The 22769-nt window shown below is 43.3% G+C and overlaps 1 long non-coding RNA gene across 1 annotated transcript; it reads right to left on the reverse strand.

The window, feature by feature from the left end:
- On the reverse strand, positions 1-20758 carry LOC127053484 (uncharacterized). The gene is made up of 3 exons (XR_007775053.1): positions 20687-20758; positions 16259-16326; positions 1-83 (listed from the first exon to the last, which is right to left on the reverse strand). It is a non-coding gene; the product is annotated as an uncharacterized LOC127053484 (long non-coding RNA).
- Between the last annotated feature and the right edge of the window lie 2011 nt (positions 20759-22769).

The raw sequence follows: 22769 nt of genomic DNA on the forward strand, positions 1-22769 counted from the left end.
GGAAGTAGATTTGGAGTCATTCAGCTTTTCTCCCTATCACTGGTCCTCTCTTCTTGGTACCTCAGGAGCTATTCTGGTGACTCCTAGAGAAAGAGAGAATGAAACCAGGGCACAGTCAGGTTTGGAAATGCTGCACTTTTATAAGCAGATCTTGAGAAGACGGTCACTTAAATCATCTGTAATTTGATTTGGTGCAGTCTTTTGTCTCAAGAGATACAACATTTTAGACCCTGATTCAGGAAAGCATCCCTATTAAGGATGACACATAAGCCAATTGTTTAACTTTATATATGTGTGTAGTGCCACTGAAGTCATGGGATTTAAGCACATGTATAATTTAAAGCACGTGTAAGTGCTGTCATGTATAGGAATAGACTTAATCACATGGTTGAGTGTTTTCCTGGATCAGGGCATTACTCAGGAAAAAAAAGAACCCAGCAGTGTACACTCTCACCTTTTATGACTGAATAAGATAATAACCATTTTAATGAATGTCTTTACAAACATCTCTTCTCCCCTTCTTCAAATTCAGGTACTCTAAACAATGGTTAGTAATTTAAGTTATTTACCACTTTGCTTTCCTCTGACACTTCAACATTATAAACTATAGGGAATTAGCTCCACACCCAATTTGTATGTGAAGGTATAAAGCAGTTTTCTACAGTGCTCTGTTAGAATGACTTCCCAGTTTCAATACTGGTTTCATCTATACACTCATTTAATGGGAGTAGTTCATATAGCACAGGGATATATAAGGTGTTTAAAAGAGTCATGGGGGGGTGTCTTTTTTTCCTGACATGGAAATGTGCACAAAATTATGGGATCCTCCCTAAGTTTTGTTTTTAACTTTTTACCTGTTTTGCCTGCAGAATGACAGCCCAGGATAATGTAGTATGACCTGAGGCTGAGGCATTCAATATAATAATAGTAATTAGCTCTTACTGAGCACTTTTCATCAGTGGATTTCAAAGCACTTTACAAAGGAAGGCCTTATCATTATACCCATTTTACAAATGGGGAAACTGAGGCAAAGAGAGGTGAAACAATTTGCCACGCTCAGCGAGCAGGCTAGAGGCAGAACCCAGATGTTCCATAATTCTCACTCTATACCTGTGCATTCACTGATAACAAGGGATCTTACTAGCTTCCACATGTAGTGTTAAGCTAGGATTAATGACATAGAAGAAGTGGGAATTTGGCAGGTAAGATCACAAATATATGGGTATGAGGCCTAAGTGTATACCATGGCTGATCTGAATATAGAGTCATAGGGTTTAAGGCCAGGAGGGACCACCAGCTCATCTCATCTGACCTCCTGTATATCACAGGCCACCACCACCACCCAGTACCCACACACTGAACTCACCAACCAAAATTAGACCAAAATATTACAGCCCAAGGCAGAGACTAGAAGGGTCTGAGATGCACCAGTGCCTGAGACTCCCACAAGGCAGAGAAATGATTAAGTGAGATATAGCCAGATAATCCTGGCAAGTGACCCACACCAACTTTGCTGCAGAGGAATGTGAAAACCTCCCAAGGTCACTGCCAATCTGAGCTGGGGGAAAGACCTTCCCAATCCCACTTATGATGATCAGTTAGCCCTTGGGCATGTAAGCAAGAACCAGCTATCCAAGCACCTGAGAGAGAGAATGCTTGGTGCCACCTCAGAGTACTGGCCCAACCTGTCCAGACTTCCATCTCTAGCCATAGCCATCTTGATTCTTCAAAGGAAGAAGGCTAAAAAAAAACAGAATACATGGGGGGAGCAACAGATGGAGGAAATCCCTTCCTCACCCATGCAGGTGGCTGGCTGATGCCCTGAAGCATGAGCATTTAGGAACATAAAACAAAAACCGCTAGGGACTCCCTGGGATCCTGAGCCCCCGTGGAGCCTGAGACCCACCACTCAACTATCACAAGCAATGCCAACATACAACTACCCTTATAAATGTGTCCAGCTCTTAGAGCCAATTAAGTGTTTTGCCCCCACAACTCCTATGGGGGGGCTGTTTCAGAATCTCATTCCTGTGATGGTTAGAAACTTTCCTCTAATTTATAGCCTGAATTTGTTCATGGCGAATTTATATCCCGTTGTTATTGTGCCAACATTATCCTTTAACTTAAATAGCTCTTCACCCTCCCTTGTGTTTTCCCCAATGTATTCATAGAAAGCTGTCATATCCCGTCTCAGCCTTCATTTTGCTAGGTTAAACAAATCAAGCTCTTCCGGTCTCCTCTCATAAGATAGGCCCTCCATTTCTTTGATCATCCTAGTTGGTCTTCTCTACACCTGTTCTGGTTTGAATTCATCTTGAATATCAGAGAGCAGAATATTCACTATGGCATGTATTGGTGGGGCAGAAATAGCATCCAACCAGAACCAGGAAATTTCAAACTGAAAACTGAGCTAGGCAAGGCATTAGTTACCAGTAATCGTCTTCATTTCATTAGAGTCTCTTTATTTAAAATTGACTGAACTGACTTGTCACCATCAATGCAAAGAATGTGAAACTAACCCAGGATAAATGGGGCAGTTCCTTTTATAAGGGTGAGATTTATCTGTGGCGTAACTCTAAGTCTCCAGTGGACTAACCACGGGAGTGATATTAACTCCAACTGGTAGAATTCTACAGGTGGTGAGTGGCTCTTTGTTTTGGCCTCAATATCCATATTCTGGACCCATGAAATATCTGGTTTTGGTTGTTCCTAGGAGTAAATAAGTCAACCCACATTTGGGGCCAAATCCTGCTTCCGTTAAAGCCAATGATGGGAGCAGGATAGTGTACTGATTGGTTCCCACAGAGCAGGGGCACTAGCCCCTTATTTGGTTATTATCTTGATAAAACTCTCAGCTGCTGATATTTACACCATTCCTGAGCTCATCCCTGGCAGCTCTGTATATAAATATCTCTTTAAAAAGACATGAACTGTGACATGCATCAAGGATGGATACCTTAAGTTCACAAACAGTAATGACAAATTAAAGTGTCTCTGTTTACTAAATCAGTTTTTATACATTGGAGCTGGCTGACTGAGGAAGACAGAACGATAACAAGATTAGTCACTGAAGCAGAGTTTATAAGGTTTCTTTTATGCAAGGATCTGTATTGCCTCCAAGTCCTATAAACAGCTCAGACCAGGTTGTAGCCCCTTGACATCTGAGTAGTCTATTTCCAAATGCTCTGTTTCCTTTCATTCTTTTTGGTGCCCTTGGCCAATTGTATACATATGTAAGTGTCCTTCTGGAAGAGATAGAAAGACAAGTATGATCTAGTGGGTAGAACACTAGAGTGCGTGTCGGAAACCTGGATTCTATTCTCAGTTCCATACCTCCCAGCAGTCCTGGGTTTTGCAGGACTGTCCCACTTTGACTCCCAACCACTTTGTCACAGTTGAAGTTGGACACAACCCTCATTCAGTGGCACTCACAGCCATATGCACGTTACGCATGGTGCTTACCATGGGCCGAGGCAAAACTAGGGAAGGCAGCAGCTTCAGCTGTTCCTTGGCATGTTCAGACCTCTCAGGAATACTCAATGGCTGCAGGGGAGATCTGGGTTGGGAAGTCACACAGCACTGGGTGGGCCAGGCGGGAAGGTAGGGGCTGAGCATGGCATCGACTTGGTGCGTCAGGGACTAGAGCCAGTGGCTGCAGCAGCACTGGCTCCACAGGGATTGGCAGTAACCAGTTGCATCCCGTTTTAACCACGTGAACTGTTGGCAGGGAAGCAGTTCTACTGTCTGATCTTCAGCAACTGACTTTGTCTCTCCATACCTCTGGTTTGCTGCCTGCCCTTTGTCTGTCTTGTCTATTTGGATTATAAGGAGCAGCGTACAGGAGCCAGCAAACAGAGCTGAAAACAGGGGAGGCTGAGTGGAGATCTGTTGGAGGAGAAGGGAGACAAGCCCCTGTTCCTTAGAGGCAGTGAGTGAGTTCTTGAGAGTGTATCTGCTTGCAGGTTTTTTATGTTTGTTTTCAGTTTGCAGAGGTTAGTGTGGGTAGTGTGTTAATCACAGAAAAGCCCTGATTAGGGGGAAGGACTTCCCTAGTCAGCAGGCCTATAAAGGCAACCAAGCAGCCAGTCAGTGGCATAGGAACCAGCAAACAGAGCTAGAGTGTGTAAGGAGAATTTCGGGGGAGGAAATGTGTGGTGTTTGGTTTTTGTGTGTGCACGTATGTGTTGGTTTTTTCCTAGACAGGCGCTTAGGAGGGAAGGCTATGGTAGAGCAGGGATAATGATTCAAGGAATGGAAGAGACAATGAAAATGATTGGATGTAGTGGTTTCAGGAAGTACATTTTCCTGGAAGGTACATTATCCTGTATGATATGCTGCCTGATAGATCTGATCAAAGAGAAAATCCAAGGTTTGGAGATGAAGGTAGAAACTATGATTGAGTTTCAAAGGGGATTTGAATGGATAATGGATGGAAGGAGAGAGGAGACTGAAGGGAAAACTCAAGACCTGCAGGAGCAAGCTGGACTGGAGAATTCTGGGAGTAGACTGCTGGGTGAGGAAAGTAGCCAGTGGAAGCATGTGACTATGAGAACAAGGCAGATGAAAAGACCAGCGGAGAAATAGAGCTGAGGAACAGGTTTGCTGAGTTGGAAAATGAAGAGGGAGAGGCAGGCAGTAACAGAAGGTGGGAGGGCATGGAAGAAGAGACGAGTAGCTAGTCCTACAAGAGGAGGGGAAGAGTTGGTGGAGATAGCCTGAGTTCAGAGCCCCAGGAGGACAAGGGATGACTTGCAGAAGATTGCAAGTGAGAACAAAAGACAAAAGAACTTTCAGCCAGAACTAATAGGAGGAAGGCCATAGAATTGCACCAATACGAGGAAGAGGCAGATCTATGTGACTGGGAAGTCAGGCTGGAGGGAGGTTACTAGTGGAGTTTCTCAGGGATCGGTCTTGGGACCAGTCTTGTTTAACATTTTCATTAATGATTTTGACACAAGAAATGGGAGTGCACTAATAAAATATGTGCATGACACAAAGTTGGGAAGTATTGTCAATTTAGAGGAGGACTGTAATATCATACAAGAAGAGTTGAATGACTTTGAAAACTGGAGCACCAGAACTGGAAAGAAATTTAAAAGTGCAAATTGTAAGGTTATGCACTTAAGGACTAACCACAAGAATTTTTGCTATAAACTGAGGACATATCAGTGGGAAGTAACAGAGAAGAAGAAAGACCTGGGTGTATTAGTCAATCATAGGATGACTATAAGCAGCCAATGTGATGAAGATTTGACAAGAGCTAATGCATCCTGGGATTGCATAAGGTGAGGCATCTCCAGTAGAGATAGGGAAATATTATTACCATTATAGAAGGCACTGGTGAGACCTCATCTGGAATAGTGTGTGCTATTCTGGTCTCCCATGTTTAAGAAAGATTAATTCAAGTTGGAACAGGTGCATAGCGGGGCTACTAGGATGATCAGATGAATGGAGAACCTACCATCTGAGAGGAGACTTAAGGAGCTTGGCTTTTTCAGCCTAACAAAATGGCAAATGAGGGGAGGTCTGATTGAAGTCTATAAATGCAGAGAGATAAACACCAGGGAGGGAAGGGAGTTATTTAAGTTAAGGACTAATATTGGTACATGAGCAAATGGGTATAAACAGGTCGTCAACAAGTTTAGGCTTGAAATTAGACAAAGGTTTCTAAGCATCAGAGGAGTGAAGTTCTGGAAAAAAATGTTAACTGGTTTCAAGACTGAGCTTGATAAGTTTATGGAGTGGTTGGTATGACGAGACTGCCTACTCTGGCGGGTAACTGATCTGCAACTGCTAGCAGCAAATATTTCCAATGGCTGAAGAAAGGACGCTAGATACACAGGGAATTCTTTCCCAGGTATCTGGCTAGCAGGTCTCGCTGACATGCTCAGGGTCTAACTAATGGCCATATTTGCAATCAGGAAGGAATTTTCCCCCAGGTCAGATTGGTAGAGACCCTGGGGGTTTTTTGCCTTCCATTGCAGCGTGGGGCATGGGTCACTTGCTGGTTTCCATTAGGGTAAGTGGTGGATCCTCTGTAACTTTAAGGCTTGAAATCATGATTTGAGGACTTCAGAAACTCAGCCAGAGGTTATTGGCCGTTACAGGAGTGGGTGGGTAAGGTTCTGTGGCCTGTAGGAGGTCAGATTAGATGATCACAATGATCCCTTTTTACTTTAAAGTCTTTGAGTCTATAAATAAGCTCTTTGGGTCTGCTTCTTATTGTGTGCTTATACAGTGCCTACCACAATGGATCATGCTCTTTGATGGGTCCTCTAGGTGGTACTGTAATAAAATAATTAATAAAGTAATAATAATAAATAAAGTGTAACCCAGACCCCATTCAGGCTTTGCCTCCAATCACAACAGAAGGATTACTTTATAATAATAATAATCCAGAGGTTATTGGCCTGTTACAGGAATGGGTGGGTAAGGTTCTATGACCTGTAGGAGGTCAGATTAGATGATCACAATGTTCCCTTCTGACTTTAAAGTCTTTGAGTCTATAAATAAGCTCTTTGGGTCTGCTTCTTACTGTGTGCTTATACAGTGCCTACCACAATGGATCATGCTCTTAGATGGGTCCCCTAGATGCTACTGTAATAAAATAATTATTATTAATAATAATAAATAAAGTATAACCCAGACCCCATTCAGGCTTTGCCTCCAATCACAACAGAAGGATTACTTTATAATAATAATAATCCAGAGGTTATTGGCCTGTTACAGGAATGGGTGGGTAAGGTTCTATGACCTGTAGGAGGTCAGATTAGATGATCACAATGTTCCCTTCTGACTTTAAAGTCTTTGAGTCTATAAATAAGCTCTTTGGGTCTGCTTCTTACTGTGTGCTTATACAGTGCCTACCACAATGGATCATGCTCTTAGATGGGTCCCCTAGATGCTACTGTAATAAAATAATTATTATTAATAATAATAAATAAAGTGTAACCCAGACCCCATTCAGGCTTTGCCTCCAATCACAACAGAAGGATTACTTTATAATAATAATAATCCAGAGGTTATTGGCCTGTTACAGGAATGGGTGGGTAAGGTTCTATGACCTGTAGGAGGTCAGATTAGATGATCACAATGTTCCCTTCTGACTTTAAAGTCTTTGAGTCTATAAATAAGCTCTTTGGGTCTGCTTCTTACTGTGTGCTTATACAGTGCCTACCACAATGGATCATGCTCTTAGATGGGTCCCCTAGATGCTACTGTAATAAAATAATTATTATTAATAATAATAAATAAAGTATAACCCAGACCCCATTCAGGCTTTGCCTCCAATCACAACAGAAGGATTACTTTATAAACATGAAACTATATAACTGTGTTACCTGAGCTGAAGATATATTTGCCTGAGTTCACAATTAATATATTTTTTCATTCATTATTAAAGATATTCTTTGGACTAAAATGGAAAAGCTTTTTGATCAGAAGTGGGCTTCCTCTAAACTCACAGTCATGCATGCTTTCCCCACAGGATAACTGTCCTTTGAAATGTGGATTAAATAATTGTTATTCATTTCAATAACATAGGGACAGATTATACCTAAATTGCATACACAACTCCCACTGAGCATCAGAGAGAATAATCTTGAATTTCAGAATCCTTGTTGGTACTTACCTATTTTTAATGGTAATTCTGCCAGGTCACCTGCCCATGTTGTCCCATACCTAATTAGATCAGTGGATTTCAATCCAGAACAGAATTTTGTCTTGACAACCTTGGCACTCTTCCAAGAGCTCAGAATCTGTACAATCTCATCCATTCACATTGCTGGATATATTATTAGCATAAATAAATAAGATGCTCTGACCTCCTAACTACCTCGGAAAACAGAGCTGTTTATCAGGGGTTCTCAAACTGGGGGTCGTGACTCCTCAAGAGGTTGCAAGATGGTTACATGGGGGTCATGAGCTGTCAGCTCTATGGGGCTGACAGCCCTAACCCTCATTAAATTAAATTAACCCCCCATTTTTAATTTATAAGGGGGTTCACTCAGAGGCTTGTTATGTGAAAAGGGTCACCAGTACAAAAAGTTTGAAAACCAGGGGTAGTGTTTATAATATTGTAAATAGACTTTGAACTTTGAAACAAATATTGACTCTAGCACATGAAGTCAGTATTTTGTGAACATCCAAAACCTACCCACAGTAACAGAGTTGTGGAGAGACAGCTTCTCTGAATCTAGGCAGGCTGGCTTCCTGACAAGGAACATTAGGTTAATTTCAGATACTTTGGACTTTGTCTAGGATATGAAACACCAGCAGACTATTTCTTTCATGCAGTGCACAACTGTAATTGCATTACTTGATACATACTTAATTACCTACCAGTCAAAAAACATATATGAGTTTATCTGCAAAAGTGCCCACAGTATTTGCAGTTGTACCCCATTTGCACAAACAAAAACTCAGATTTCTGCTCACTAGATAAATACTAACAATTGCCTGATATAAGTGTGTAAATGTCCATGTGTACACACAGATATGGGGTTTTGCACATACACATGACAGGTCTCATAAAGGAGTATTTGGAGGCAGCTTGAAAAATTCGTTCCATTACATGAAGAGGATCATAGGCCTGGTCTACACTACAGGGTTAGGTCAACATAAATTGCCTTGTGTCAACCAAGCTGTGGAAGTGTCTTCACTTACATTTGGCTCCCACTGATGTAAGTGCCTTTCCTTCTGTTCCTGTTCTGGCAGGAGAATTCAACCCTCTGATGTGCACTTGCCAATTCTCAATTGACTGGAGTGAGTCTCAGACATTCTAGACAAATGTAAAGGCCATTTTTTACAGCAGAGTCCCTCATATTCATGATGAAGAATTTTATGGAGTTTTTCAACAAGACATTTAAAAATTCACTGATTTTTTTAGGTAGACTTGATGGCTTGGGGCACATTGTTAAAAAGCTCCAGAGCCTTTCAAGTTCCCCATTGCTTTAAATAACTAATACATTCCCTCTCTCCCCCTCCCCCATGTTTGTAGCATTGCTGAGGTATTTCCTGTGGTAAATATAGGGAATATTATACTCTGAGAGCAATAGTGTCAAGTTCTTAAGGGAGATCATTGCAACAGTTGCTGGTTCCAATGCAGACCAGGGTACTAGTGAATGAAAATTCTCTTTAGACTTCGCTTCAGAGACCTATATGAAATGAGTTTGGTGGTCTAGGTCCACTTTCCAGTGAACAGGTGACTACACCACAAAAACAACATTATAGTTGTTACTAATATCCTTATTGGCAGACTGAACAGAAAGGCTGAGGCCTGAAAGAACAGAGATACTAAACTATCTTTGTATTCCTAGAGGCAGACCCTCCTGAGCAACGATGCAGCACATTAGTGGAGCAGTGTGGGAAAGCTGACAGAGCTGCTGTGCTAGTTTGGTAGACAGTATTTAGTAACACTTTATACTCACTTTGCACAGGTGTAAGCCCCAGGTTGTGCAACAACTCTCTTGCTCAGTGCAGAGGAGATTTCATTTTGACTAGATGAAATAGTAAAGCATGTAGCATTTAATATATCTGGGTTGTTCTGCTATCCTAGATGGCAGATGAAATACATATCATGCATCCATATCAACCATTTTTCCCCGTCCATGGCTACATGCTCCTTCCACATGGCTGCAGGGCTTATCCAGAACCTTGACAATGTAAGGCTGCAGTAAACTGGCAAGAACATGCAGGGCCAGCTCCAGGCACTAGCTTATCAAGAAGGTGCTTGGGGCAGCCACTCCAGAGCGGGGCGGCACTTTCAGGTATTCGGCGGCAATTCAGCGGAGGGTCCCTCACTCCCGCTCGGAGCGAAGGACCTCCCGCTGAATTCCCGCAGATCGCAATTGCTTTTTTTTTTTTTTTTTGGCTGCTTGGGGCGGCAAAATCCCTGGAGCCGGCCCTGAGAACATGACCTTATTGACCAGCTCTATCTCCCTGCCATCCTTGCCACAAAAGCAGAGCCTGCCAGGGAGTAGCAGCAGGCAGGTAACATATCTAATTACTTGTTCCAGGCAAATATATTGGCAAACAACATTATCTTTCACAGGTGTTTGAAGGATTTTGTTGAAATCCAACGGCTTAGCACAGTGGTTCTCAACCATTTTTTTTGCGGACCACTTGAAAATTGGACTACTTAATGATCTTTCCAAAGGTTGGTTGTACGATTAGCTAACTATTGTAAAGTGCTTTGGATAAAAGCGCTATATTAAAAAAAACTTAATAATCATTAACTTTTTTTGTTCTACAAATAAAAGCACGCAACTCATATTTTAATATCAGTAGTCTCACCTTTCTAATGTGATGGATGTGCCCTCTCCCCTGCCACAGCAGCCCCCGAGCTGGGGCTGGGAAGGAGAGAGGGGTCTGCCTCTCTCCCCCACTGCAGCAGCCCCTAAGCTGGGGCTGGGAAGGAGGGCTGTCTCTCCCCGACAGCCACAGCCATGGAGCTAGGGAAAGTCACCTCTTTCTCTGGCTACCACAGCCCTGAACATCCCAAATTCTCCCCACCCCATCTTCTCACCCCACTGCCCCCTCCCATCTACTCCCTATTCCTCCCAAGGCCATCACCTCACCTTACATGTTTGTCTTCTCCAGAGTCCAGGCACCTGTATGGCTCCACTAATTAGGTAGATGGCCCTTCATTCTCTCGTCTGCAGCTGCCCAGGCATGCACCTTAGAGGGAACTATCCGTGAACCACCTGAATAGAGCTCGCTGACCACTGGTGGTCTGTGGACCACAGTCTGAGAACTTCTGGCTTAGCACATCTGAATAAAATACAAAACAAAACCACCAGGTGTCTGAGAGAGAACCTCAGATAGCACGCAAAGGACATACAGCAGTAGGATAAGTGCATACATAGCACTAGGTACCTAATATATACTGTGATCACTGGGCACTCCCAGGTGTAAGGCCTATGGCCCGAAGCCTATGAGAAAAGAAAGGTAATTGAGTGAGCTCTCTGATGACATCTGCTGGAGAGACAGGGGAGTTCACTGAGTGAGGCAGAATCTTATTTAAATATCACTGTATTCTCTGCTGTCATCTGCTAGAGAGCAAGGGGAACCAACGAAAAGGGCAGGTCCTCTGGTGCACCTTAACTAAGGGTAAGGACATTGGAGTATAAGTCAACTAAATTTTGTACTTAAGGCCCGTATTTATGAGATTAGCCTTTTGGGAGCCCACTGAGGCAAAGCCTGGACAATAACTGGGTCTGGGGTCATCCTGATGAAAACTGATGTTCGCCTAGGTGGGGCAAGATGCCATGGACAGAGCTAAAGAGTCTGGGGGAGAGTCTGGCTTGCTGCTGGGAATAGCTTTCTGGGTAGTAGCCAGGGGCTTTGATGAGTTCCTAAGGCCCCTGATCACCTTGCATCTTGAAGAGTAGGGCTAAACGCTATAATTGCCTTTTGTGGGTGGAGCTCACCAGAGATCCCAGTTGTCTAGCTGGTGGTGAGCAGAGAACAAAGCCCAGCTACAATTCCAGTCATCTGAGCAGTGAGTAGAATAAGGCAGCAGTTGGGCCCAGCCACAACATCCAGCAGGTGAAGCAAAGCAGCAGCTGGAGTCTTCCAGCGGGAGAGCTGCAGAGTGAGCCAGTGGTGTGTCCTACAATGGGAGCAGAAGAATTCACAGCAACTATCTACATCAGCCTAGCTACTCTGGTGAGTCCTCCCTGTCCTAGCAGCTGAAATCACTATAACAGGACAGGTGGTAGAATCCCAGAGCTTCTTACAGAACAGGGACCCTAACTTCCTGGACTTCTGGAACCACAAACTCTGACTGAAGAAGGAGACAGAACAAACTGTATCAGCCATTCAGGGTCTATGTGTTTGGAATTTATGCACCTTGAGGTAAATGTGGTGGTGTTAATATTTGTCCCTATTCAACCTGATCTTTCCATTTTATCCATGCCCCCACAAATACAGTTTGTTTGTTTAAACTTCTGTGCTTGCGAGTGGGTCTAGATTTGCCTAGCAAAAGCCCCAGAGGGATTATAGGTTCGCAGATTATTGGATGTGGGCTCGAGCCAAAATTAAAGAGAATCCCCTAAAATCAGGGCTGCCCAGAGTGGGGGGCAAGTGAGGCAATTTGCCCCAGGCCCCGCAGGGGCCCCCATGCAAATGCTCGGGCCCCAGCCCCGCCTCCGCCTTTCCCCATCGCCCAGCGCCTCAGCACACTGTGACCAGGAGTGGCCCAGGACAGAGCTAAAGCAGTGTGGCTCAGGCAGGGCCTGAGCTCCTCCCCGCTCAGAGCCGCATGGTAAGGGGGCGGGGCTGCGAGCGCCGGTCCCACTGAAGCCAGGATGCTGCAGCGCTGTCCAGGGGCCAGGACGCAGCACACTGAGGCTCCGGGAGAGGGGAAAGGCAGGGGTAAGCAGCATGGCAGGGGGCTGGGGCTGGGGGGATTGGATAAGGGGGAGGGAGTCCCAGGGACAGTCAGGGCACAGGGAGTGGGCAGAAGTTCTGGGGGAGTGGTTAGGAGATGGGGAATGGGGGTTTGGATTGTGGACATTCTGGGGGCCTGTCAGGACTCAGCGGGGGTGGGGGTGGATGGGGTTGGGGCAGTCAGGGAACAGGGGGGTTGTTGGTTGGCGGGGTCCTGGGGTGGTGGTTGACGGGTCTCAGGGGGGCGGTATGGGGACAAGGAGCAGGATGGGTCAGGGTTTCTGAGGGGGGCAGTTAGGGGACAGGAAGTGGATGGGGTCAGATAGGGGGCATGGCCAGGTTGTTTGGGGAGGCACAGCTTTCCCTAACCTAAAGCTCATTCAGCACTTTGAGGCTTGCAGACAGCTATTTAACACAAAGAGCCAAGCTCTTATCTTTTCCATGGGAGAGGAGGGATCACATGAGAATAGCAATATCCTACATCACCTACCTCCTTCCCAACCCTACCAAAGGAGACCCCTCCCTCCCCTGGATTCCCCGAGGCTCCATAGGGGTTAATTCAGTGGTTCTCAAACTTTTGTACTGGTGACCCCTTTCACATAGCAAACCTCTGAGTGTGACCCCCCCCGTTATAAATTAAAAACACTTTTTTATATATTTAACACTATTATAAATGCTGGAGGCAAAGCGGGGTTTGAGGTGGAGGATGACAGCTCGTGACTCCCAGTAATAATCTCGTGACCTCCTGAGGGGTCCTGATCCCCAGTTGGAGAACCCGTGAGTTAATTTAATTTTAGAACCCTGTGTTCATTCACATTCATGTGCTATTTTGAGCATTTCAGTTTTCACAACATAAGCTGAGCCCGGATTCTGGAACAAGCTCAAATGCTTTGTTTGTGGAGTATGTACATAAGCTATACTAAAGACAAACCCACAGTAACCATCTCCAGTTTGAGAGGAACCCCAGGGAGCCAGTCTCTGGGAAACAGATACATTCATGGAGGTTAAGTCCATTAATGAGGTTTTGGCAGACTAATTTTAGCTTTTCAATTAAAAAAAACACAACAAATTTTGAAGGAAAGCAGACATTGTCCGTGATTTTTTCTGTTTTTCAAAAACCCCTAGTTTTCGATCCAAAAAAAGTTTTGACGGAAAATATTTTTCCAACCCTTTTAATAAGCATTAGTGCCTTTTAGCACTAGCTGATGCTAAGAACCAGTGATACCTTGTAAAGATGACTTGAAAAAAAGTTTTCTCAAAACTGGGTTTGTGCTGAAATGCGGAAGGTTTTTAAATGTTTATTTTTCCCAGGGGTGCCTGAGGGGGGGAGGAGGGCAAGTGGGGCAATTTGCCTCTGGCTCCACAGGGGCCCCATGAGAATATAGTCTTCTATAGTATTGCAACTTTTTTTAATGGAAGGGGCCCCTGAAATTGCTTTGCTACAGGCCCCCTGAATCCTCTGGGCAGCCCTGCCTAAAATAAAGACATGGCCCTTGTTACTGCCAGTGCATTCATTGGCAGAAAGGTTACACAGACTAAGGATCCTCATTCTTAGGGTGATAAGGGATCATGGTTTCAAATGGGTATAGTTTTCACTGTATTTTGTTAATCACTGAGAGTTTTCCATGGCCTCAGGCCAGGTCCATGTTCAGTATTCCCAGCTTTTGCAGTTTTATCATGTCTCGTGATATTTGGTCTTTTTATACATAAACAACTTTCAGAACTGTGAAACAAATCTTTTCCATTACTTTTGTTCAACCTCCATCAAATACAAATGTTGTTTCATTATCATAGGACTGCTTGGAAGAGTTGGCCAGCACACAACTGCTTTTTTGTCGGGTTCTGTATTTTATACCTTGATCCTTCAGTGGTCTGCTGTGCCCACATGGAGCCCCATTTATCCAGGTGCAGCAGTCTGCTTGTACATTGTACATGGCAGGGGCAGGGCCCTCCACTGTGTCTTCTATCACACAGCTGTTGCAATACAATTTTGAGGCAGTTATGTTGCAATGTTTCATCACCATATTGCATCTGCCTTAGAGCTATGTCGGGACTGTTTCAATGCCCTGTGAACTGTAGGATAGCCCCATCAAAATTGTGACTGTACCTTGAAAAAGAAAAATGGCAGGGGGTGGGGAAGAGATAGAATTGATAAGATTGGCTGGGCTGTGAACTCTGGTTTTGTTGTTGTAGGGGTTGCTCATCATAAAGGCTACCTGCAAGCAGTGTCTGTTTTTCAGTCATCAGTCGGTGTTTAAAGTGCTTTAAGAGCTGATTTATTCTGTGTCCATTTCCTATGGTCTCTGCATAACTGTGACCCTGGGAGCCCGTTAATGCCAGTTGGCAGAGGGCCCATCACACTGTAACTCAAACCAGGCCTAACACACTCATTATCCCCAACACACTGTTGTCATAATGTGTATCTGAAAGGTGTCACGTCAGGTATTATATGTAAGCTGGTACCATGCTGGTCCTGCAAATCATTCTGTGGTGTATGTACAGGTTGTGTACCAATGGTTATATATGTCTGCTGGAATAGGTGCATAAAACGTGTTTTGGAGGCACAAACCCAACTTGCCCCAGGCAAATAAATGTGCATTTATCTGTCTAACCAGCTTGATTACAGGTAGAGGACAAAGAAGGTAAATTTACATATAAGGCAAACAAAGCCATCGAACTAACAAGCAACAGAGGAAGGAACTTAGTGAACTCACTGGAGGTTGGAATCTGCACACCAGGAAGACTTCCTGGCTCTCAAATCTATTTATTTTGGTTAATTTAAGTGGAACAAATCCATCACTTAGGGGACACAGGATACAGAACCCTCTGAACCTGTGATAGTTGGATCCCCTGGCTTGGAGGGCTAGAGATGCTGGTAACTTGAGGAAAGTAAGAAAACTGCTTAGGCAAAGATTTTTACTTGGTAAAATTAAATTTTAGTCACTAGCAAGCATGTTTTAGTTTTGTTTGTAACCATACCAGTCTCTTTTTCTCTTGCTTAGTATCACTTAAATCTCTGTTCTTTGTTAATAGACTTAATCTTGTTTTATTACAAAACCATCGCAGTGCTATGTATTCAAGTGAAGTGTGCATCTTCTGCTAATCTAATAGGCTGAGGTGTGCATTGTCTCTTTGGAGGCAGCAAATTTAATAATTCCTGTGAATGTCACAGGGACTGAACATTGCAGAGAGGCATCTCTGGGGAAATTGGGAACTGGGGTTCATTGATTGTTACCTGCAAGGCAAGATTTAGACTGGCAGGGTCTCAAGATGTTTGCTGGTAAAGTAGACAAGAGGAGTGTGTCACTTCCTGAAGCAGAGGGGTAACACAGTGGCTTATGGTTCTGGTTGTTCTGAGCAGAACATCACAATAAGATCAAGAGTTTCACAACATCGTGCCTAGACTATCTGTCTGGGAAGCTCCACCCTTAAAGGCACAGTGCCCAGTGCCCATTTTAAAAAAAAAATCTCTTGCTTTGGTAAAAAGAAAAATCACTAGATGCAGAGTTGCTGAAATTTCACAAACAATACAAAAATAAAAGAGACAAAAGCAACTCTTTGTTTTAATCAACCTTCCCAATGTCCCTTCAAAATGATAAGTAATAAAAATAACTGGTTCAAGCTTCTCATTTCCCATGTTGTTTGTTGTCCTGGAGTGAGTACTTAGTGCTTTACACATCAAGAGTTCGTGATTTTGATATTGGAAAGTAAATGAGAACTACCACACAAACCTAGATTGACTTACATGCTTCCACTAGAAATAGCATATCACAGCTTGGTCTAGTCTTTGTAAATAAAAGTCACTCCTAGACAAGTATGCACTAAGCCTATTTTGAGAATTTAAGGAGGACGTAAGCGGTGCACTCACCTTATTCTGGCCTTCACCACAGGGGGCAATTTCACCCAAAAGAGAGCCAAGCCCCTACTGGCACAGTCCTGGGGAAATGTATGAAAAGATCAGTAAAAACCTGAAGATGCCGTGGTATCACTCCTTGCAATATGAGTTAAGACTGAATATGGTTTTTGTTAGCTGATTTGGAATTAGTTTAAAAGACAGTATGGCTCACAGTCTGCTTCAATTTACACTCTGTGCAACTCAATTGACATCAGTGGGATTGCATGAGTTGCAGTGGGGTGCATTTGTCCCAGTGTGTTATTAAGTGTTTGTGATGTTTTCAGAGAGGCTGTAATGTGCACTCCTCTGTTTCCACTGACAATAAGTTAAATGCAATGAGAAGAGGGAAACTGACACAGGAGTTATAGTAATTAAAGGAAATAAAAATGCTTATTCCTTTCTATTCATTTTTTTAAAACAATATATCTCGTTATTAAAGTCTTTGAAGATGAGAATTTTACGGAGTAGGGCCCTCTGCATGTAGCAACATGGAAAGTCAAAGTGTTTTTAACTTGCCCATGTGTGATTAAACAGAAGAGAACAGATTAGCAGAGAGCATGTCACGTTTCAGCGTATCAACATGTTCACAAAGGTAAACATGTTCTTTTTCTTAACACCCTGCAAAAAGATTGATTTTTGCCTACAGATGAAGAGATCTGCAGTAATGCCAACTCCAACTGTTCAAAAATGATGAGTGAGGCTCCAAAAAGCATGAGATTGGCTTATAAATCATGAGATTTTTTTAAAAAGTGTTGGAGTCTTCTAGTTTTTGATCCGTTAGGGTTCATGTTTTCAAGTTTTTCTGTGCAATTGTGAGGGCTAGAAACTTACATGTTTCCTTAAACATTAAAGCTGATATTTGCACTAAAAGTATTGCTATCACTGTTATGGTTGATTATGTTTATTAGGGTAGTGCTGAGGGGCACTGGATCGAAGTGCAAACACAGAGTAATAGCTTCTCCTGCAATCACATCACCCCAGGAGCTGGAGTTTTAAGAAGCTTACTAATAATCGTGAGACCCACAATAAAACTGTGAGTTGGTAACTCTGCTTTGATTGTGCCTTTAACATATTGGCCCTTGTTGGGGGCTCTGCAGAGCTGCACTGCCCCAGGGAAGTTCCAGAAATCAGTGCTTCAGGAAGAAACAATGCCTCCCTGGACAATTAGTGAACCAGGAAGCAGACTCACTCCCATTGCCTTTAAAGGGGCACTTCCCATCACAGCTGGCAGCTCTGTGTTCCCGTCTCTCCCTGAACTTAGCTCTAGCCCGTTCCCTTCCTTGCGCTGATGTATTCCCACACCCAGGCTTCTGCCCTTTTTTGTTGTTTTACGTTTTTGCTTTCTCAGTCCCTCTCCATTAGTGTGTTGTTGCTGAGAGTGTGCCTCAGTTTTCCCCCATATTACCTCCTCTTTTTCTCCCCACCAGGGTTTCTGAGGATGGTGAGCTAAGTTCACACTCCTTCTTCCCACTGCCTAACATGCATGTTGCCTGCAAATGAAGTATCTGTTCCATTGTAATGCCCCACCCCAAGTGGCCAGAGACCTCACTGGCATCTCAGCAGGGGAGCAAAAGTCAGATAGGAGAAAGCACTCAGCAGTTTGAACACTGCCACAGCTGCAGACTGAACTTTGGACCTCCCAAAAAGCCAGTACATGGGGCCCATGACTCTGCCTCCAAGATTGGCCCAGGACAAATGAGCCACAACAAACTTTCAGTCCCAGCAGCAGGTTTCCATTTCAACGTATATCTCAGCAATGGAAAAGGCTTGTAACTTACTATTTCTAAAAGGGAATGTTGACATTAGCACTGGGCAATAAAACCAGCAGGCCTGTGGCCCTAGCCCTCTGGTATGTCCTGGCTGTCGTGCATTTACACTCCAGAAGTAGAATCAGAACTAAGGCTGTGTCTACACCAGGATTTGTTGGCAAACATTTCCCACCATTGATCTCACTGCTGAAGCAACACAATTGTTAGTAATGGTGAATAGGGTGATATGGCTGCTAGGGTTTTCAGCAGCATCACTCAATTTTGATGCCTCTGTGTCACTCTGATAGCACAGAGGGTTTGTAAAGTCAGTGGAAATGGCTCCTAGGCAATACCTCCAAAATACAGAGGTTCTCCAGACATAGGGAGCACCTTGGAGGTGTGGTCAGACTGTACTGCGGCAACAGCTGTAGCTGTTGGAATGGCCATTTGAGGTCATTGCTATATATAAATTAAAGCAGTTCTGATTTATGCCAAAAAACCTGGCAAAAATATAGGGAGCCATAAAGGTCGTTTAATTCCAGCTTTGACCCTACTCTATTTTTGTGCCAAGCACAGCTTGGGGGTGGGGTGCAGTATCAGGCCTCACATCATCTAACCCTGCTCAGAGCAGATCTAAGTGACATGATGGTAAAAATGCTGGCAGAGACAGGCACCTTGACTACACTAGTGTTCTCACCATTGCTATCACTTGTGGAGCTGCCCTGGTGTTAGCAGCCATGGGAAACTTTTGCCAAAAATCCCCTGCGTAGACTGGTCAATGTCTATAAAAGCACTGAGTGTGTGCCTACTGTGAGGATAAAGCAGTGGCAGGGAGGTGTGATTTGATTATGTTTTTATTAAGGAACCTGTTTTAAATGTCTTAAAAAATAAAACAAAAATGCACGGATGCCTTGCTCAACAGCAGGAGAGAAAATGAGCAGGACCAGTGCCTTTTTCCATAGGCTACTCCCCTCCCCCTACCAACAAAAAAAAAAATGCTGTAAAATAGCTGCAACAAAACTTCAGTGCAAAAAGCCTCCGCCATGGAAATTTTTAGCTGTCTGTCAATGCTCATAGTAATTTTACAGTGCAGTTAGGGGTTAAAGTGAAACAAACAGCTGAAGGCCATTGTTTCCAGGGTTATCAATTATCAGCTAAATAAATACTGGGTTTTTTTAAATTACCGTATCTATTAAATGCACCATTGGCAAAAACAAAACTGTTTGAGGCAATAGTGAAACAAACATAGGTGTATTTGAATGCAGCCAGTAGTTTCTGCAAGAAGGTCTGAGCAGGAGGTGGGGTGGAAATGAAGGATAATGATTGGACAGTCCCTCAGTACATTCTCAGAAATGCTACTTGAGACCGGCATGCTACTCAGAGGCCAGGCACTGAAAAAAGTGCTTTAGCTGAACTCTTCTCTCCCCATCCCCCTGCAACAACTAATCTCATTTTTCTCCTGCAGAGTTTCTTCCCCCACATAGTCTGAGTCAGTCAAGGCATCCAAGTTTATAAAGGCACACAGGGACTGTTCTTAAGGGACAGAAGACCTGCGTGTCATATAGGCAGAGGCCAGAGCTGCTCCCCTTTTTGACTATGGGGGTTTTGCCTTTGACATCTGTGTCAGCAAGGTCAGGCTCCTGAGATGTTAACATATCCTCTGCGTAGAGAGGAAACCAAGATGCAAAATTCAGATCCAGATTTTGAACACATCAAAGTTCAGGTCTGCTCAGAGCTGTGATTTTGATTCAGCCCACTATAAATGTAAAGACAAACCATGATATTTAGGTCTAGGTCCAGACTCAGACTCCATGCTTTCTTCCTCAGAAAGTTTCTCCATCTCTAGTTTTAAAGAACCAGTTTGACTATAGTACTTGCCCCACCCACACTAGAACCTTTATCAATTTCTGAAAGCAAATTCAAAATGAACCTTATTCAAAATTCCAAAATGTGCATAAAAGATTTTTCACTTCCACTTTCCAGCTACGATGGAAAATACTGAAGTACCATGAGAATGGCTGTTCTTGCAGTGTCTCTGCCCATGATTGAAAGCAGGAAGAGATGGGATCTCAGAAGGAAGTCTGTTCTCAGGATTTCCAACCCAATCTTACAGTCTCTAAAGGTCTGGATAAATCAGATAAGCTTGGTATGATACCCAAAACTATTGGAGCCTGAGCTCCAAGCCTTTTCAGATTCGCCCATTGCTAGTTTTAAGTTTGCTAGATGCATAATGATGAGAGAGGGTGTATTTCAATTTATAGTTAATCATTTATATAATTACAGACAACAGTGAGACTTTTTATTTGTTGCTTCACACTCAATTGCTCAGATAAGATGCAACATCTGTTTTTCACCTGTAATTAAGACTTGATTCTTTTTTCATAATTCAAATATGTACCTGAACTAGTTGAAGTACACAGAACTAAAGTTATATGCCCCTGGTCACACAATAAGTTGATGATTTTGATGGCTATTGGAATAGAAGTTCCATTTCTGAGCAGGAATCAAGACGTTTGTCAAAGCCACAACAAATTTGCAGGAGCCCCCATCAGAGATATTCCCAAAAGCAAAAGGCCAGTTATGGTTAGTCTACCTGTAAACTTTGGTTACGCAACTAATTCTATGGAATAATTAAGTTAACAGAAAAAATTACCACTGCTGTCCTCCTCCAATTTCTTGCTGTGCCTCTTGTCGCTTCCTTGACTTCTCATCTTTTCCCTTGCTGGCCTGAAATTAGAGTTACTACACTGTATTCCTGCAGCACTGATATGCATTACTCAGATTTCCTACTGAGTGAAGTTGACTAATCATCATGCTAGTCGATTTCACTAACAGTTAGTACATGTAACTCCCAGTTCTAACCCTCCCATTTCCAAGTTTATTTGCTCCAAGATATGTTTTTGAAAAAATAGCTCTGTTCATGATGAGAGAGACAAGGTAGGTAAGGTAATATCTTTTATGTGATGAAATTCTGTTGGTGGAAGAGGCAAGCTTTCAAACTTCACACAGCTCCTCTTCAGGTCTGGAGAAAGTAACCAGAGTATCCATTTTGTTCATGACAGTCTTCTTACCCATGCCACAGACCCACCAGGGGTTTGCAAGCAGCTAGCAGTTTGAGATCTATTGAATCAGAAGACAATAATCCAGGAAACAACTTTGTCCCAAACCTTTTGATATAACCATGACATCACGTCCTAATGGGCTCTGTCCACTTTGGTAATGGCACATTATATTATAGTTTGAGTTATTTCTTTCAGCCCAATTTTTTAGTGGGAGGCTCACACGCATCAGTTCACTTCTGGCACTACTCTTGGTGAAACGGCAGAATTAGCCACCTGTTTGCAAGAGGTTTAAGCATACGTTAACAAGCCACTTTAGGCCGATGGGTTTGAAGCTGCAAAGGAAATGACTGAATCTTTCCTTTAGAGCTGTATATTTCTCTGATGCCATCACAAAACGGTACAGAATTCATTTTCTGTTATTACCAAAATGAATTAAGGCTGAGGGGTTGAGTCTAATTGCAGAATTCTGTACTACTAAGCATAACAGCTAAATACTATTTTGGATATAATCTTTTCATTTTCCAGGGCATCAGGCACTCAGGGATCTATGGGGAAAGGTGAGCTTTGCATTCCCACCCTTTAACAAGAAGTAACAATGAGCCTCCTCTCCCCTTATTTATCTGTATATTCCTTTTCTCCTGAAAGATAAGCATTTCCTACTGTGTGCGACTGAGCTTCTCTCTCTTTTTTTTTTTTTTTTTTTTTGGCGGTCTGGCTAGTTAAACTAATTCATTTAGACCTTATTCTGGTCTTCATATCTGCTTTCCTCCTTACACTTGCTTCAGCTCTGGAGGAATGGCAACAGCTGTGAGGGGCACACTACTATCAGCACATTCTTTGGATGGTCTATACACGGGGCCTCCTTTTAGCCAAAATAAACCTGCAGGCATTCTAAGAAAGAGAGAACACGTTAATGATTCTTCTGTCAATATTTTGGCAGTATATTTTCCCCAACATTTTCTGACACCTGCTCCCAAATTCTGCCTTTCCCCACAAATATATTTTAAGGGTAAATCATACGGCAGCTTAAGTTTCACTTACTGATTGCAGTTCTCAATACAGTGCCTTCCATTTTATTCAAGCAATGGTCAAATTTCATCCTCTATTTAATTGGATTAAAACTTCTCAATTTGTGTGTATTAAGCACAACACAAATGCCACTCCGTGGGCCTCACAGGATGCACAGCCAAGAAGAGGAGAGGGCAAAGGTGATTTTAAGCCACCTTTGCACCCCTGGATTCCAGGACTCGCTGGTGACAGGGGTGGTCCCTTCTGTAATTTGCAAAAGCCCTGACCAGACCATCTGTGGACTACTCTGCACCCCAGAGTAGTGCTGAGCTGTGGCCGCTCCCTCTTTCACCCCTGTCCTCACACAGGAATGTCTCTATGAAAGGCCACAAATGTCAGCTCTGTTCTATTCCTGAAAGGGACGGGGGAGGACAGAATTCCTCTAGGAGCCATTTGAGACCCTTTATGAGCCCTCTAGGCTATTGCAGCAGTATTCATGAACTGCAGGGTGTAAAGGTGCCAGAATCTGGCCCTTATTTGATCCACTTTAATCACTTCTAAGCAGGTAGTACTGGAAAATAAATCACTGCCTATAGAAAGCTGCTACTTACTAAGAGGGCTCATTCAGAATTTGGTCTAAACAGAAAGAATCCAAAGAAAACCCAC

This window comes from Gopherus flavomarginatus, chromosome 6 (assembly GCF_025201925.1).
Source record: "Gopherus flavomarginatus isolate rGopFla2 chromosome 6, rGopFla2.mat.asm, whole genome shotgun sequence".
Lineage (NCBI taxonomy): Eukaryota > Metazoa > Chordata > Testudines > Testudinidae > Gopherus > Gopherus flavomarginatus.